General features: G+C 38.6%; 1 long non-coding RNA gene across 1 annotated transcript in view; it reads left to right on the forward strand.

Annotated features, from left to right (window-relative positions):
- Positions 1–1,514: 1,514 nt before the first annotated feature.
- LOC140849618 (uncharacterized) overlaps positions 1,515–18,466 on the forward strand; it is a 37,203-nt gene continuing 20,251 nt past the window's right edge. Inside the window, exon 1 of the long non-coding RNA XR_012131723.1 lies at positions 1,515–1,753. This is a non-coding gene — a long non-coding RNA (uncharacterized lncRNA). The remainder of the gene's footprint in view (positions 1,754–18,466) is intronic.

The raw sequence follows: 18,466 nt of genomic DNA on the forward strand, positions 1-18,466 counted from the left end.
GGGTTCACAGGAAACCTGCTGACTTTTACTCAAAGGGAGAAATAAAGTTTAAAACCCATTTATTGCTCACAAACTGCAGTCCCAGGCCTTCTTTCTTCTCTGCTCAAGTAGCACCCATGGGCCCTCCCCCTCACCTCTCAGGTACAGATAAGCCCTCTGCTGCCCAGGTAATCACCCATTGATATGGAGACAACTTCTCCACCCCTGAGGAAAGATGGAAATGCACAAAAGCCTACTTGTTTACACCTCTGAATGCCTGTTGATATGCAGATGCACCAAAGCCAGGTGAGAAATTCTGGAAATGTTTCAATTTTACCCACAACTGGAAAGGAGAACATCTACCTAATTGCCTAAGACTTGCTGCTAGGGCCAGACTGGGATATCAGAAAACTCCCTTTTTCTCAGGCTGGCCATTTCCAGGAGTGGTTTCTTACACCTCCCACTTGGCCAGCTGACCACAGTCCCTGATGTCAGCATCCCGATTGGTCAATCTCTTCCAAGGCAACATATCCTGTTCTACCTATCCCACCAGCTACCTACTGCCTCAATAGCAAGTGTGTGAGGAACTGGAACTCAGAATGGATTCTCTCAACTACTGATGTAAGCATTGGTAGCAATCAACAGGCCAAGTCTTGCTATCTACATCTAACTGTTTCTTTAACCGGAATTTTTTTTCCCACAAACTGACATTATAATCCTTCTAAGAAACAAAAATGTGTTAAAGAGATCATACAATTAAACTAATCTCCAAATTTCATCTATGCTTATCAAAAGTGGTAAGGAAATGAATAAAAATATGGGTAATATAAATAATATGGTAGAATATTTAAGTTACTATGTGGCTATTTGAATATATGAAAAAGAAAGGAAAAATTACAGACCAATGAGACAGTGATCAATTTCCTTCACAACATTGCAATTACCTAAAAAATTTTGCCAATATCTGAAAAGTGGTAGGTATAAATGTTATCAATACAGATATTTTTCAAAATTAACTTTTTGATGGCTATTCTTTTTTTTTCAAACAAATTTTTTTAAATGAAATACTGACAGGAACCATGATGTCTAAAATCATCAGAGTATGAAGCGTTGGTGTCCATTTTCTGGGAAAATCTTATTGTGTTATAATCCATCTGGTTACCAACAATGTAGTCCAACTATTCAATCACATGCTGTCAATCACATTACCTTTTTCTGTATTTGAATAATGCCAGGGTTGAGGAACTTGCTTCCTGCAAGCTAGGCCATTTCATTTTATGTCTATCCTAATTGTTAAAGTCTTCCCACATATTGAGTCAACATGTCCTGGCCTAGTTGTTATATAACAGATAAATGCATCTTCCCATGAAGATGAGGAAATGTCTCAGACACTTGAAGCCAGCTATCATGTTCCCTTAGAAATATTTTCTTTTTTCAAGTTAAGTCACCTGCTTCCTGCATCTGCTTTCCATTTAGTATAATTTCTAATCCTTTCAAGTTCCAGTTTGTTTTCCCTCTTTTGGAGTTCAGTGTATTTTAATCTCACCCAATCATTTCACACCTTCATATTTCATTTCCCAATGGAAATGTTTCCCAAATAATGTATTTGGAAACAAAGCAAGGGCTCTTATTTCCCTGTTTATCCAGATGCAGAAAAAGGGGTTAGAGTTCCATTTACCATGGAGAAAAGAAGAGGGTTAACCTTAAAGAGTTATGTAGCTCTGGTCTCCTGTCCCCTGTCTTTGTGATGGGAAGAAGAGGTACCTACTGTCAGGTAAGTTAGCAACTGTTAGGAAGCAATTAGAAAAATCTTACTGATGTATGTTAGTTTTTATTGGCTGTATGATGAAATATTACAAGAAAGAAAATGAATTTAATTACACTTTTTAAATTGAATTGTAGTAGACATACAATATTATATTGGTTTCAGGTGTACAACATAGTGATTCAACAGTTATCTGCATTATTAATTACTCACCTCAACTAGTGTAGCTACTATCAGTCAGCATAGAAAGATATTACAAAAAAAAAAAAAAGAAAAAACCTCCCCCCAAAAAGGAAGAGAGAAAATGAATTTAGGGAAAAATTGGCTGGTTTAAAAAAGGGACATAAAAGTAAATAGAGGAAATACAAAATGTTGGGACTTTAGGATTAGAAAGCTGACTTCTTAAACACCCCAAATAGTAAGTACCAGAATTTAGAAGTCTTTGAGTAACAAAGGACAAATGTTTTAAGGTGACCTGAGGAAAGAGTCAGGTTAATGGTGTCATATTTCTGCTTATTTTTTCTGAAAATGTCATTGAAGTCACCAGCAAATTAAGAGAGAGAAGCAGAAAGAAGCAGAAAATTATTTTAGGAAAAGACATTTGATGTAGTTACTGGCACATGTAACTGATGGAGGCAAATAGATCAGATACCTACAGGACTTTTTATTAAACTAGATCGTCAAAGAAACCTTGAACCCAGACTCAAAAAGTCCCTTGACTATTTGAGACTTAAAGTAACTAACTCTTGAGTCTCCATTTTCTACAGCAGAAGGTAGGCTTTGAAAGCCACATGAGGTATGACTGAAGAGAACAATGGAATTAGTATTTATTTCCAGAGAAAGAAAAATCAGGGAACTTTCTCCATCTCATCTTTACAATGTCTGCTCAGTGAGTCTTTGAATTGTTTTGGATAGTGATGACTGTTTCTAAGTGGGAGTTATTTATTCTGTTTTTCCTGTCTCAGTTTTATCATTGCACATTGGGTGTGTTTATGGGGCAGATAACTTGTCAGCTCAATTTTTAGGAACAGGAGAACTCCAAATTAAAAATGTGGTGAAGAGTTGGAATCCTGACTTTGCTTTACTTGGCAAAAAAGTGACAGTGTCCTGTGCTCAGGAGGAAGAGTGACATGGATGCATTTTAACTAGCAAGGTGAGGTGTAGAGATACAGGCTATACATTCATCAATCTAGCTTTTCTGAGCTACCTATATTATTACACTGGGACAATGTGACTTCTATTAAATAATGGAAGATGGGGCAGAAGTGACAAATCTTTCAGTGTTGGCCACAGAACTTTTCTCGAAATCTTTTGCCTTCTTTCTTTCTCCTGTCATCTTAGATGGAAGCAAAGTGTTTTGAGATGGTAAAGTTGTGCTTAATTCATAATGTAAAGGAAAAGCCGTTAGCAGAACCATACAACTTCCTCTGGGTTGTGGTGTAATTGAGAAATAATTAAATATTACATCAAGCTTCTATGTTATAATAATCACCTTATTTTAACTAATGATGAGAGAAGACCTACGATAAACAAATACACAAAATCATAGAGGTAATGTGAGGTTACATTATCAGGGGTAAAGATTAGGTACTTATTCTGATGCTGGAAGTTATGCAGCTCTTTAAGGTTAGGAAAGTGGTGTGATCTGACTTAGGGTTGAATGAGATAATGGATGGACAAGGGTGTTTGCAGAGGCATCAGTTAGGAAGCTGTTGCAGTAATCCACGTAAGAAATGATAATGGCTTTGGCCACATGGTGGCAGAGGCTATAGTGAGCATTTGTTAGATTCTGCATGTATTCCAAAGGTAGAGCTGAGAGTGTGTACTGACAGCGTGGATGTGGTTTATGAGTGAAAGGGCTAGGTCAAGGAAGACTCCCAAGTTTTGTGTGTGGGTTTCCTGACAGGAGAGCAATAGAAGAAACAGCTTTCCACGTCTCTATAATATGAAAAGTGAGCAGTTCTGTTTTTGCTCCTAGAAAGCTCAGGAGTAGATTAAACTGAATATTTCTCAAGCCCAATAGTTAAGGTAACTTTACAACCAGTGATTTTAAAAAAAAAGGAAAACTGCAATGAAATTAAGTAATACAAATTCCTTCCAATTATCAAATTCTCAAAAAATTTGCCAAGTCTTTTTTGCCAAGAATTTCTTTCTTCTTGTAAACTTCCCTTTTAACTTTAGAGAAAAAAGACTTCCTCATTTTCTTATTCAGCTGAGTGTGAGCACTTCATTAGCTCTGCTGGATGGAGCTGGGTCTTACACACAGCCGCTGCAACCTGAGCCATATATTCTCATTCTCAGAGTGGGTTTCCAAGAGAACTCGCAGACTTGAGTGTAGGGCTGACTCCCGTCAAATTGCTTCTGCTTGTCAAACAGTGTGTTGGAGGAAAGAGAAGTAAGAGAAAACAGGAAAGACTGATGCTGCCACCTCTATGAGGTAGTAGCTACTTTGAGCTAGCTCTTTTTATTTCCAACTATGAATGGAAGGGCTATCATTAGCAATTTCTCAGATGGTTGTCATTTGTAGCACCACGTATCTCATCTGATTAGGAAATTTTACCTATGCATAGGGCCTTTGTAGAGAGTGATACTGAGATTTCAAAATTTTGAGTATTTTGCGTGCTGAGACATTGTTCTTATTCAACTTTTATCCAAGGTTTCCTTTATCCTTTTAGTGTTCCTTCCTTCTTTTTAGTCTTATTTACATGCTCGTTGCTCTTTATGTTACTAAATATGCAATCCTCTATTGAGTATGGAATCTATCTCAAGAGATGGAGAATCATCCTCAACCATTTTCTAGAGTCAAAATTCTAATGATGTCAAAGTTTGTGTTCTTTTTTTTGTGGGTTTTTTTTAAAACTATAGTTGATATACAATATTATATTGGTTTCAGGTGTGCAACAAAATTTGTGTTCTTTTGTGCCCCAACAAATAAAAATTTTAAAACCCTTTCCTCAGTTTTGGAATTTTCCAGGCCATTAGTAACCCCTTTCACTGCACTAGCAGAAGATACATATTTTCTGCCACCACTTTTTCATCATTATTGGAATATGACTCTAGTGGCCCTCTTCATTCAGTTCTCTTAACACTCCTTGTAAACAGTCTGAGATGAATTTAAAAAATATTAATCTATTTCTTAATTAAGTTCCTTTCCTTCCTACCTTATATAGGGCCAATTCTGTTTGCAGGATCTCAGCCCTTGACATTTTGTTTCTCCTGATTTCCAGATGTAAGCAGACTTTAGGAACTGATTTATGGGGATACTTATCTTTTAAGATATGAAGCTGTGTTTGCCAAAGCATTCATTCATTGCTCAAACAAATGCCATCTATTTTCCCAAGACTGAATAAACTGATTTCACTGAGGAGCTATTCTTTAATCAATCCAATAGCTAACCCCAATCTGAATTCTATTACCACTGTCATAGGATATAAAATGCTCACACCCACCCAAGAGATAACTCTGTTCTAATCCCTAGAAGCTGTGAATGTTATCTTATTGGCAAAAGAAGGGCCTTTGAGAGATGTGATTAAGTTAAGGATTCTTAAATGGAGAGACTATACGGGATTATCTGGGTGGGCCCTAAATGTAATTACACGTATTCTTATAGAGGGAGGCAGAGGAAGATGATTTGAACACACACAGGGACAAAGCAGTGTAAATGCAGGGCAGACAGGGATTTAACGGTGAATTCCTGTAAGACTGGAATGAGGCAGCCACCATTTCAGGAACACTAGTCACGAGAGAAAGAAGCGGGAAAAGTCAAGGCTCCAGAAGCCTATTGAGCGATCATGGCACTGCCAACACATTGATTTCAGCCCAGTAAAATTGATCTTGGACCTCCAGAACTGTGAAACAATGGGCTTTTGTTTGTTTAAGCTACTGACTTTGTGCTAATTTGTTGCTACAGACAGAAGAGGCTAATACAGCCCTCAAGCTTAACTTCATGTTATCTTGTGTTATCTCCTAATTTCTAATAAAGTTCTAACTCTTTGTTTTCTTGGTATACTTTCCCATCCTGTCTCTGGCATGTTTTAGCTGTGTAATCTTTGGTTAGTCATTTATTGTCTCTGTTACTCAGTTTCCTAACGTTTAAAATTGGTATAATGGTAGTACCTACTTATATGGTTATTATAAGGGATTAGTAAATTGGTATTTGTTAGGAGCTTAGAACAGTACGTAGTATGGCAAGTGCCATGTAATTGATACTAACCGAATGTTTTTAAAAGTAGATGAGACATTTTGTGGGAAGGGGAGTGATGGTTCTTTCCCCTTCAACTACCTTCTGTCCACTTTCAGGAGAAATAATTTAGGAACTAAATATAAAGAATTCTTATTTGTGTGGTTTGTTTTTTTTTTTAGATAGTGTTCATCCAAAACAAAGGCACATATTGCCATCATATATTTAAATCTCTGACAATTGTCATTTACATATTCAAGAAGTAGGCTTTTAAAAGTTTGAATTGGAAAAACACAATAAACCTCATTTTTGTATAAATTAAGTCCCATGTAAAAATATAACAAACCAACCAGCATGGTAAGACTGGTATTTTTAGTATAACAGAATGAACATTTAGAAAGGTGAATTTTTGTAGATTTCACCTATTCCTGAACCAGTGTCTAAAAATGGAAAATAATATATTAGGTTTATTTAATTAAATTACCACTTAACTCTACTTCTGGCAAAATTGCTTTTGTTGCTTTGTGATTTTAATATTAAAGGACTATATTGAATGGTCACCTACAAATTCATGCTACAATTAAAAATACACATTTAAGAGATTCAAGCTTGTTTTCTTCTTTTTTGTAGGTATTATGCATTCTTGTAACAATTCATTTAATAACACAATGCTAATTCAATGTTGCGATTTATTTGCATGCATGTCTATATTATACAGTATACATTTTTGTGTGTGGCTGTTGGGCTCAGATTGATGCAATCTCCTGATACTGAATGATTTTAAGGAGAAAAAGAGACTTCTCCAGAAAATACCACTCTTTCCCTTACCTGTTGGAAATTAAGTAATTAATAAAGAAAGAAATGAAATATTGATGCTACTAAAAATATGAAATTATTAAATGTATCCAATAGCTTGATCTAATCCACTAACCAATATCCTTTTGTTTTCTATAATAGTAAATAAATAAAAACCAAAAGAATATAACCCTAGTTGGGGTTTAACTAAAAATTGAAACCTTTTAATTTCCATGGCAATGGCTACTGTTAAAAGGTATCATCAATGATACTAACTGCAATCACATTTGGTTTTCAATTCTACTTTAACTGCTGATGTCACCTTGAAATTCTGATTTAGCTGATAGTCAAATAAAGCCTTGACATTTTCCTGTCCAGGGAATATTTATAACAATAAAATTGGAGCAGCTTTGAAAAGAGAAGAGAGATTGAAAACTTGGAAGTAAGGGTAACCAAATTCTTTGCTTAGATGACTAAGTTGGAATGAGTCGAATTGAACTTTTTGAGAGGTGCCTTTCTTCCCAGGACCGTATGTAAAGGGAGATGGAGGTGAGGTTGATGGGGAGAAGGCAGGAACTGGAAGAACTCAATTTTTTGTTTATTTGCTTTCTGCCCCGACCTGCGGGACGAACGTGGAGTATAGCCGGAGACGCCTGCAGAAATGAAACAAGGGACACAAAGAACAACCAGCAAGACAGGATGTCTGATCAAGCTGGCACAGTTTATTGTTTGCAGGCTCAATTTATACAGGTTAGCAAGTAAGGGGTGGGTCAGGAGATAATTGGACCTTAGGTGGCACCGGTGGGAATGTGTAGAGGGGTGATTGAGCCTTGGTTGGCACCGGCGGGAGCAGAGGACCCGGAAGAGAAGCAGGGATTTCGCCATTTTGTGGGTGGGGGCCCTTTGGTCTCCGGATCTCCTCCCTTTCTGTTCTTTTAGGAGGGGTTGGACCACTACTTAGGGTGCTTTGAGCCACTTATCTTCTGGGTAGACGGTGCCTGTCTTAGGTTTAGAGGTCTTATACCTGGCCTCTGTTTCCAGGAGCTTGTCTCCTTTCGGAGTCAGCCTGGTATTTTCAGGGGAGCTTGCCCTAATACTGGATCGGCCTGTACATACAGGAGCTTGCCCCAGTGTTAGATCGGCCCCTTTTAACCAGAGGTCTTATATCAGTCCTGTATCTTTGCAGGTATATCCTCTTAATTACCCGTCATTGACTACCAGTCTTGACTTTAGATCTTATGATTTACAAGTGGGGGGGCCGGCTGCAATTTCAAATAATGCAGGTCTCTTAAGGCTTGTTGGATGAGTTTCCACATGCTGCAAAGGACATAAGGCCTTAGTAACAGCAATAGAATACATAAAATGCTTAGGGTTAAGAGAGGTGTGACAGCATGCCAGACACTATTCAGGGGTTCTTTGAACATGTTGAAAGACAGACATAACTTGAATATATATATATAGGTTTTAACAAACTACTAGTTAAATTGCATATACACATTAACAATAGGAATATAGATACATAACAAAGGCAGACTTACAATTACTAGTTATATCTAATGAAATTAAGAAAACTAGTTAGATAGCATAGGCATTTGTAAAAACTTATTGACAGTATGATGGATATCATCTAATTGATTTTGGGTAGTTTGAGAAAAATCAGACAAATTGAAACAGCACATTCTTGGAAACTGTTCACATCTTACATGCTCTTTTAACAGCAGACTGTCCACAGCAGTGTGATTCTGAAGCACTGCAGCTCACACTTCTCTCAGTTCTTGATTGAGTTCAAATAATACAGAAGCAGTCAAATTTGTTGTTTTGCTATATGCACAGGCCAGCTTAGATATCTCTTTCTGCATTCTAATGACAAGTCCAGGAACCGGCAGGAGAAATGCAGCTGCAACTGCAACAGCGGCAGGATCTCAAAGTTTCAAGTTTTCATGACAATCAGATGGCAGAGCTAGGAGAAGCTTCTTGCACTTATATTCAGGTGGTCTATTAGAGCAGGAAGAATGCATCCCACTTTACAAACACCTTGATAGTGTGAAGAAAGGGCTTGATATGTTTTGTTATTACAAAAAAATACTCAACCATTTGGAAGTCTATATCTAGAAGACCATTTTACAATGATTGAAGAATTACAATAAGAGGGCACATGAGTACAATTAATACATACACAATCAGTAATTATAGTAGTATTAACAGGTAAATTTAATTGGGCATCAGGAGCAAGCACTTTAGGGGGAAGTGTGATGTTTTTTGCCTGAGATATTAGTAAACACCATAGGAGAAAGTCTTATGCCTATTAAATTCTTCTTCAACAGTTCACTGATAGAGGAATTTCTTGCTACACAAAAAGATGACATGCAACTTTTGGCTCATGAGTAGTTGTAACTACGAGTTAGGTGAGGAAAAATTATTTTCTGGAATGAGCGATATATTTAAAGACACCTAATTACTCTTATACAATATGACAGGAGTTCTTTTTTGAAGCTTTTCACAAGTATAACTGCCAATATCTTCTCGGGACAAAACTGCTTTATAAATATCATAATGATCACCATCTCTAACAGACCAATCAGCAATATCATTCCATCTAAGTTTTCCTCTATCATGTGTCTATACATTTCTTCTGTAGTATGTACATACATAAGTGCCATTATTGCAAATAAGAAAAGATACTATTATTTAGTGGGCTTCAGTTTTCCGTGTTTGACATGCAGACATTAAAACACTCAGTAATAAAATCGAGCATTATTCCTTTTGACAGCACTTTTTAGGTAAGTATGTATCAGGTAAATAAGCCAAATTAGTCAAATATTTTCTTTGATGAGAAGAAGAAATTCTACTGATATGTTCCAGGGGCCCTCTGGAAAATATCAGAGTTAATTGAGAGGTAAAATACTTTTTTAAATTTGGTCTTGGGAAGTTGTCAAACGTTTTTAAGGCACTTGCCTAAATAGAGTTATAGTTATTAAATAACACTTATTATTTAACCAGAATGATAATAAGAAAATTTAAAAGCAAATGCAGAAGGTTACATAGTTGTTAACAACACTTAGCTTAGTCTTTTTAATATTAAGATCTTATTTTCTTAAATACTCAGACAATTCATTAAGACTTTAAGCGTAAGAAACTGTTTTAATAAAACAATTAGAGAACTCTTTGCAATCTTTCAATATTAAGAGCAGACTAACAGTTTTTGTCTTTCTAACTGAAAACAAATATCCAATTTTACTGTGTTCTCGATATTAAGACTCACCTGCTTTAATTTCACATAGCATGATTATATCTGTAAGAATATAGTAATTTATTCTTCATTTGCCCTATGGTCCCAAGCACACAAGCCGGTGAGAACTATGCCTGGGCTTGCCTGGGGCTTGACTGGGTTTATCCTGCCTTATCTCTAAACATCCCGACCCTCCCCCAAAGCAGCAGGCCGAGCTGATCTGCCACAACAAAAGGCACCACACTGCTCTCTCTGTCTCTGTCTCTCTGTCTCCCTTTAAATAAATAGCTGTATTTTAGAACAATTAACCTTCTTTTACTCTCAACAAAACAGCTTACAGTTGGAGGGCAGGGCGCAGCGGCAGGAACAATAGCAGGGCCTTTAGATGGCCAGTCAGGATTATTATGGTGCGCTGCCCCTTCCTCTAGAGTGGCCTCATCAGCGGGACTAAGGGGCTCATCAGGGTTTAGGTCGATGAGAGTAGGGTAAATACTTGGGGGAGGAATAACAGGATCGGCAGATCTATCAAGGGGAGGGGACGGAGAAAGAGACTTAATTGTTGGCAAGGGCGGGAGTTTGTTTGGGTCCTGGGAAGGGTTTGTAGTGGGATCTGAAGGATGTGTTTTAAAAGAAGGGGAAGCTGGCTGGGAGGCTTCAGAAGGGGGACGAGAATGGGATTTCAAGGTTTTTTCTCCCTCAATAACAACTTTCTGTAAATCGGGCCATTCGCGATGAACACGCAGGATATCACTAGTTAGATTCCAATAGCTAAATGCTGACACAGGTACTTTTTCTGGACCAAAAACTCTGTAATAGTCTTGAAGGCAATCGCCCACTCATTGCCATTTCTTTTCACTAATGGTCCCTTCTTGAGGGAGCCAAGGACAGACATCTTCTAGAAAGACAAAAAAATGTTTCAAATCTTTTTTCTTAACCCTTGTTCCTCGTGTCCTGAGGGGACTCCTTGAGTCCGCTAAGAAATACCTTGTGGGAGTTCAGTGAGTTGCCCATTAGGATGGCTGGGACTTCCGCTCTATGTAAGTTTGAAGTTCTCCAATTCAGCTGTGACTACACCAATGTCCTGAGCCACTGGAGCCACTCTCATCAGCTCAGACGAGCCCTTGCTTACGCAGGACGGCCGGCAGGTATAATCTTCCTGCTCGGGCCCTCTAGAGCAGGGACTCTGTAGTCAGAATCCCTTGTGCAGGCCCTAGAGGTGAACAACCATTAGCCCAAAGTAAGCACAAGATTTTCAGAGAGGAATAACCAGAGAACAAAACAAGGAATAAATCGCGGCAGCAAATTAGAGGGAGGGGATCAGTGAGAACTCACAAGAGGTATTTAAGACGCTTGCTTGGGTGATGCGTCTACTCACCTCTCCGGGATCTGTATTACAGACGGGTGAGCCGCAGTGATCCCCAATGCAGAGTCGACATCAGGTGACTCAAATGAATGCCTGGCCAGGGCTTCGAGCAGACGTTTCAGCAGGAGTCCCAGTGCCCCACGTTGGGTGCCAGTCTGCCCCGACCCGTGGGACGAACGTGGAGTGTAGCTGGAGACACCTGCAGAAATGAAACAAGCAAGGGACACAAAGAACGACCAGCAAGACAGGATGTCTGATCAAGCTGGCACAGTTTATTGTTTGCAGGCTCAATTTATACAGGTTAGCAAGTAAGGGGTGGGTCAGGAGATAATTGGACCTTAGGTGGCACCGGTGGGAATGTGTAGAGGGGTGATTGGGCCTTGGTTGGCACCGGCGGGAGCAGAGGACCCGGGAGAGAAGCAGGGAGTTCACCATTTTGTGGGTGGGGGCCCTTTGGTCTCCTGCAGCTTTCTAAAACAGTGGTTCTTGTTGTGGGTTAGGGTGGAGGCTGAGTGAATAGCATACAGAATGATCTGTGACAACTTCAACAATGGTTCCTCTCATCTATAATTTAAGCTTCTTTCCTAAATGCAAGTTTCTTTCCTCTATCGACCACTTTTATTTTAGAATATTCAAGTCATAATCAATTTGGATGCATTTATGGAAGAACTGTCTAGCTGTCCAAAAGTTGCCAGATTTCCTTACTCAGGACATGAGTTCATACTGTCAGAGGATCTGGGACACAGACTACCAGTATCCTTCTGCACCCCATTTTCTCATTTTCCTGCAGCAAAAATAAATTCAAAGGTAGTTTCAGATGGTGAGATTTAGTCTATTTAATGTGTAATTTTAAAATCTCATTGTCATATCTGACTTACAGAAAGAAATGCATGGTACTCTCTTCTCTAGAAAATGTCATTTCTTTGCCTAAAAATAAAAAGTATCTTTCGTATTTGATAAAATGTACTTCATTTCATAGTATTGGGCCTATCTTTTCTGAATAATCTTTACTCTCTAAGAAGTTGTGTCCTGGTGATCTCTTCATAACTCATTTTTAGAAAATATAGCCACCAGATTTAGCTTTCAGAAATAGAACTGGTCAAATCACTCCTCTCAATCAAAGGCCTTAATAAATTCCTTTGGCTGTGGGATAAAGTCCAAGGTGCTTAGCTGTATTTTCAAGGCCCCTTTCTATCGAATCCTATTTCTTTCTATTCACAGTAAGCTAATGACATCCTAAAGAAGGGATGTCCATCTAATCACTTTTATTTAACATTGGAATGGAGGTTTAAGCTGGTATGGTGTCCAATAAAGAAATAAGTGGCAGCCGGTTTGGAAATTAAAATCAACAGATTAAGTGGAAAAAAAAAAACTATAATATAGCCACATAATAAAATACTACTCTGCCAAATAACTACATAGATAATCTCAAAATAATAGATAATGAATAACTACATAGATAAATCTCAAAATAATTAAGCTGAGTTAAAGAAGCAAGACACAGAGTAAATACAGTATGATTTTGCTTACATAAAATTCTAGAAATTCAAACCAATCTGTAGTAAACAGAAAATATATCAGGGGTAGAAGAAAAGGGAGTGTGGGATTACAGCTTTTGGCTGTGATGGATACATTCACTCTGCTGGTCATTATTTTCATGGGTGTGTTCACATGTTAATGCTATCAAAGTCTATGCTGGCAACTCATGCAATTTGCTATATGTCATTTGGATCTCAATAAAGCTGTTAAGTTGATATATATGTGCTTCTGGAGATACTATGTTTCTTTCCTTCCCCTACCAATTTCAGGCGTTACAAGAGTAAGACTCAAGTGACTCACCTGGTCAAGGGTAGTAGAAGGCCAAGCTTCTGGGGTAGCATACTTGCTGGCAGTAGGTGTGCCTGCAGCGGGGACTGCTGCAGAAGGCTCAGCTTCCTCAGGCTCGGTTGCTGCAAGAAGTTCTGGGGCAATAGGTGAGGGTATAGTAGGTATACCCACAAAAGACTTAGCTACATAAGGTTCAGTCACAGTGGGCACAACTTCATCAGACGGGGCAATAGGTGCCATAGGTCTGTCTGAGGAAGAGACAGTGTGAGAAGGCTCCAGAGGAGGATGAGAGACCAACCAGTCAGGTATGAAAAAATTAGGAACATCGTTGAAGGGGCTCCAGGACCAGTGAAAATTCAGGGATATGGGGGTAACCCTGTGTAAGTCTGGGGAAAGGAAATTCCAGGGCAAAGTACCCGTAAAAACCAAAATCAGTCAAAGGGAAAAATAAAGTTTAAAACCCATTATTGCTCACAAACTGCAGTCTCAGGCTGTCTTCTCTGCTCAAGCAGCAACCACACTGGCCCTCCCCCTCACCTCTCAGATACAGATAAGCCCTCTGTAGAGCAGGTAATTACCCATTGATATGGAGATGAACTTCACCCCTGAGGAAAGATGCAAATGCACTAAAGCCATCTTTCCACCTCTGAAAGCCTATTGACATGCAGATATACTAGAGCCAGGTGAGATATTCTGGAAATATTACAATTTACCCACAATCCACCCCTCCAGAAATCTCACCTTACAATTTACTTGATCTCCCTCTTCCGACCTATCTAGTAACATACAATAGCAACAGCAATAAAATCTTGATAATCCTCAAGCCAGAGGATTCAGCCAGGTTACTTTACAGCACAATCTCTCACTAAGCACAAAAATATGTGTCCACACTTTTTTACTCATTCCTAACAATCATGCTAGATTGCTCACAAAACTTATACCAAACATTAGACAAAGTCAAGCCTCTCTTTAAACATTATTTTCTTGACCATAGCAACACAATAATAATTCTCAAGCCAGAGGATTCAGCTAGGTTCAAAGTCCCATGCAGATTAAGTCCAAAGCTCATCCATTCCAGCCATCATGTGGCAGTTGCAGCCAGGGGGCGCATCCAGGACACAAAGACCATAGAAGCAAATAACCATGATTGACGGGGGCCAATTTGCTGTTATTACAGGAATACACAGAAGGCCAGCTTCCAAGCCTTTTCCCCAAGGTGCCAGAAGAGCCAGCCACTGCCGATCCATGCGTTGAAATGTCCAGGGCCACGTCTATTTTACTCCTAATTTCTGCACCCATCCTGGCAACACATGTCCAGTAAAGTGGGTACTTCGATTGCTCTCAGTAACTGGCAACCAACCATAAGCTGCAGAGAGATGCTCTAGGCCCCTCTTGGTGGTTTGCTGATCTGCACAACGTGAAGGGCACTCCTTCTAGGCTTGGCTGACTTCTTCAAAGGTGAAAGACAAGCCAAACCGATGGGCCCACATTGTCTTTTGAGGTGTCTGTGCCACGCCACTCTGTGGCCTTTGGGTCCAGTTTTGCACCCACCCCGCAATGGGATAGGAGATTATTACCTTGGTAGGAGCTGTTCCAGCGATGGGCTCTGTAGCCAGCAAGGCATGGTACACAGCAGCCAGTTGCTTCAAGGTGACCCGGACCTCTGTTCCTTTCCATGGTTGTGGCCAGGCTCCGACTGGCGGCAAGAGCAGCAGCAGTGGCAGAAACAGTAGCCTTAGGCTTGGGCCACGAGCTGTGGTTGATGTGGCCAGCAGCTGTGGTGGTGCCTCCACGACCACACGAGTGTAGACACATGTCCCTTGGCATGAGTGTCGCTTCTCCCCATCATTTCTAGGGGTGGCCCTCCCAAAGGTTGCATCCATTATGATGGGTTTTGGGTTCATAGGAACCCTGCTGACTTTCACCAATTGTAAGTCCAGGGAAAGGAAATCCCGGGGCAAAATACCCCTAAAAACCAAAATCAGTCAAAGGGAGAAATAAAGTTTAAAACCCGTTTATTTCTCACAAACTGCAGTCCCAGGCGGTCCTCTCTGCTCAAGCAGCAACCACACTGGCCTTCCCCCTCACCTCTCAGTTACAGATAAGCCTGCTGTTGCCCAGGTAGTTACCCATTGATATGGAGATGAACTTCTTCACCCTTGAGGAAAGATGCAAATGCACTAAAGCCATACTTCTTTCCACCTCTGAAAGCCTATTGATATGCAGATATACTAAAGCCAGGTGAGATATTCTGGAAATATTACAATTATACCCATACCCTTCAGGTATGGATTCCCAGGGTATTTGCATAAATTATTCCCTTAAGGATAGAAAGAAGGAGCCAAATCATTGTCTGACATGGGATAAGGAACCTTCAGAGATGGGTTAAGTGGGTAATGATTGCGACCGTAATCCTAGAGGAGCAAAGAAGTCAATTCTAGTCAGTTGCTTGTGTCTGCCCTGCTTCTGTGCTACTCATGTTATGAATGTGGTGGTGAACATGAATGAAGATTTTTTAAAAAAAGAATTCCAATTTAGTCTCTTTCTTAAGGCTAATGTGCTTTCATAATTTTTGAAATAGGAAGTAATATTTCTTAAGAAAATTGAATAAGCCCCGGTTTAGGGGGAAATGTTTAGTGTTTAGGTAAATCAGAATGTTATAAACTGTACAATAAGCCAGCCTAGACCAGGACCAAAAGAGAGGGAAGTTTAGGATTGGACCAAAACAATGCACAGTATAGGACTAGTGCTCCAAGCCCCTTTGTCTGTACCCCATGCACTCCTACACCCAGCCCCATGCCCTCAGTGCCCTGTAGGGCACCAGTGGGCTCATAGAAGCACTTGTTTAGGTATATCCCGTCTAGGTGTCCTTCTGAACTCCTTCCCACACTTCTTCAAAGCTACTTCTCCTTCGAGACCAAGCATCTCAAAATTGCGAATTGATATTAAGAAGGAAAGAAGATTGGATGTGGATGAGTGACTATTGGCTTTTTAAAAAATTGGGATATAATTAACTATAATTAACAAAAATGTACTGTGTATTTGAAAGTTGCTAAGAGAGTGATCTTAAAAGTTCTCATTACAAGAAAAAAAATTGTAGCTATGAGTGGTGATGGATACTGGACATTGTGTGATCATTTCATGTTATATACTACTGTTTCACTATTTAGTTTTCCCTGTGGTTTCATGTTTTAAATGAGATTATTAAAATTATTAATGCATTTACTATTAAATGTCACATGATTTATTTAAGTAGAAGGACCTCTAGTTATTATCTAGATATTATTCCAATTGCTCCAGGGTTTGTCTATTACATGTGTATAAGACTCTTAGTGAGGTCCAAGATCACAAAATCATGTAAGAACTTACAGAAAATTAAGACACTCCTTGGTCTCACATACATGAACTTTTATTTCCCATCACAAATTTGTCAATTTTTATGACCAATTTTGGTACATATTAGTTTATATATTAAGATCCTGGATTCTTTGATTCATTATATAGGTCAATTATAATTCAAATAAGTATAAGATAAATATAATTTTAAAATATAATAAGCCATATTTAACATTTTTATCATGTGTATGTTAATGATAATCAGTTTATGGAGTTATTTTCTTTATTTGTATTTCAAGTTAATTAGTCAATACCAGACAGCATATATGAACATAGAACCAGTTTTCATATTTGTTAGAAAATACTTCCTTATTTATCGATAATACTATTCTATGATACAAAACCTTCTTTATATAATTACATTTAATTTTAAAGCTTTTAACCCAACAAGCAGTCAGGGAAGCTAGGCAGGATATCAGTATGAATAAAACATTTCAGAATGTATAAATGTAAATATACTTACATATGCATTTTTTATTGAAGCATAGTTGGCATAATATTATAATAGTTCACATGCACATCATAGTGATTTGATACTTATATACATTACAAATGCTCACCACAGTAAGTGTAGTTACTATTGGTCACAATACAAAGTTATTGCAATATTATTGACTATATTCCCTATGCTGTACTTTTCATTCCTGGGACTTATATATTTCAAAACTAAAGTTTGTACTTCTTGATCCCCGTCACCTATTTTGCCCATCCGCACAGTCCCCCCCCATCTGGCAGCCTCCAGTTTGTTCTCTGTATTTATGAGTCTGTTTAAATACACATTTTTAAAAATTTTTTAACAGTTACGTTTATTTACTTATTTATTTATTTGAGAGGGCATCTCTCGTATTTATTGATCAAATGGTTGTTAAAAGCAATAAAATTCTGTATAGGGGAGTCAACGCTCAATCCACAATCATTAATCCATCTCAAGCCTAATTCTTGTCAGTCTCCAATCTTCTGAAGCATAACGAACAAGTTCTTACATGCAGAACAAATTCTTACATAGTGAATAAGTTCTTACATGGTGAACAGTACAAGGGCAGTCATCACAGAAACTTTTGGTTTTGATCACGCATTATGAACTATAAACAATCAGGTCCAATATGAATATTCGTTTGATTTTTATACTTGATTTATATGTGGATCCCACATTTCTCCCTTTATTATTATTATTATTATTATTATTTTTAATAAAATGCTGAAGTGGTAGGTAGATGCAAGATAAAGGTAGAAAACATAGTTTAGTGTTGTAAGAGAGCAATTGTAGATGATCAGGTGTGTGCCTGTAGACTATGTGTTAATCCAAGCTAGACAAGGGCATTAAAACATCCATGGATGCAGAAGATTTCTCTCAAAACAGGGGTGGGGGGTGAGGTTCTAAGCTTCACCACTGTTGATCCCCAATTCCTCACCTGATGGCTCCCCTGCGACTGTGCCTGTCTTAGGTTGTTCCTCCCTTGAGGAATCTTACCCGTCTTTGGCTAACCAGTCATCTTCCGGGGCCATACAGGGAAATGTAAAGTTGGTAAGTGAGAGAGAAGCCATATTGTTTGAAAAGGTTAGCTTTTTAATTCTTTGCAGATTTAAGCCCTGTGGCTTCTATGCCCAGCATTTGTCTCGAGGTATCTTTACCACTTGGAGGAATTATGATACTCGGTAAATTCAATATGAGGCACGAATTCTATTTAAGGGTTGCAATTAGGAAGGAAGAAGAAAAGCTATAGAGGTAGCAGATGGAAGAAAACATGGGAGGATTGATTATTTCTTTGACATATCTCCTTGTAGAGTAACTTAAGCATATATAGGTTTTAAACTACTAACTAAATTGCGCACACACATTAACATAATAGGAATACAGTTACATAACCAAAGCAGATCTGTAATTACCAGCCATCTCCAATGAAGCCAAGAAAACCAGTTAGGCACCCAAGG

The sequence above is a fragment of the Manis javanica genome, chromosome 5 (genome assembly GCF_040802235.1).
Source record: "Manis javanica isolate MJ-LG chromosome 5, MJ_LKY, whole genome shotgun sequence".
Lineage (NCBI taxonomy): Eukaryota > Metazoa > Chordata > Mammalia > Pholidota > Manidae > Manis > Manis javanica.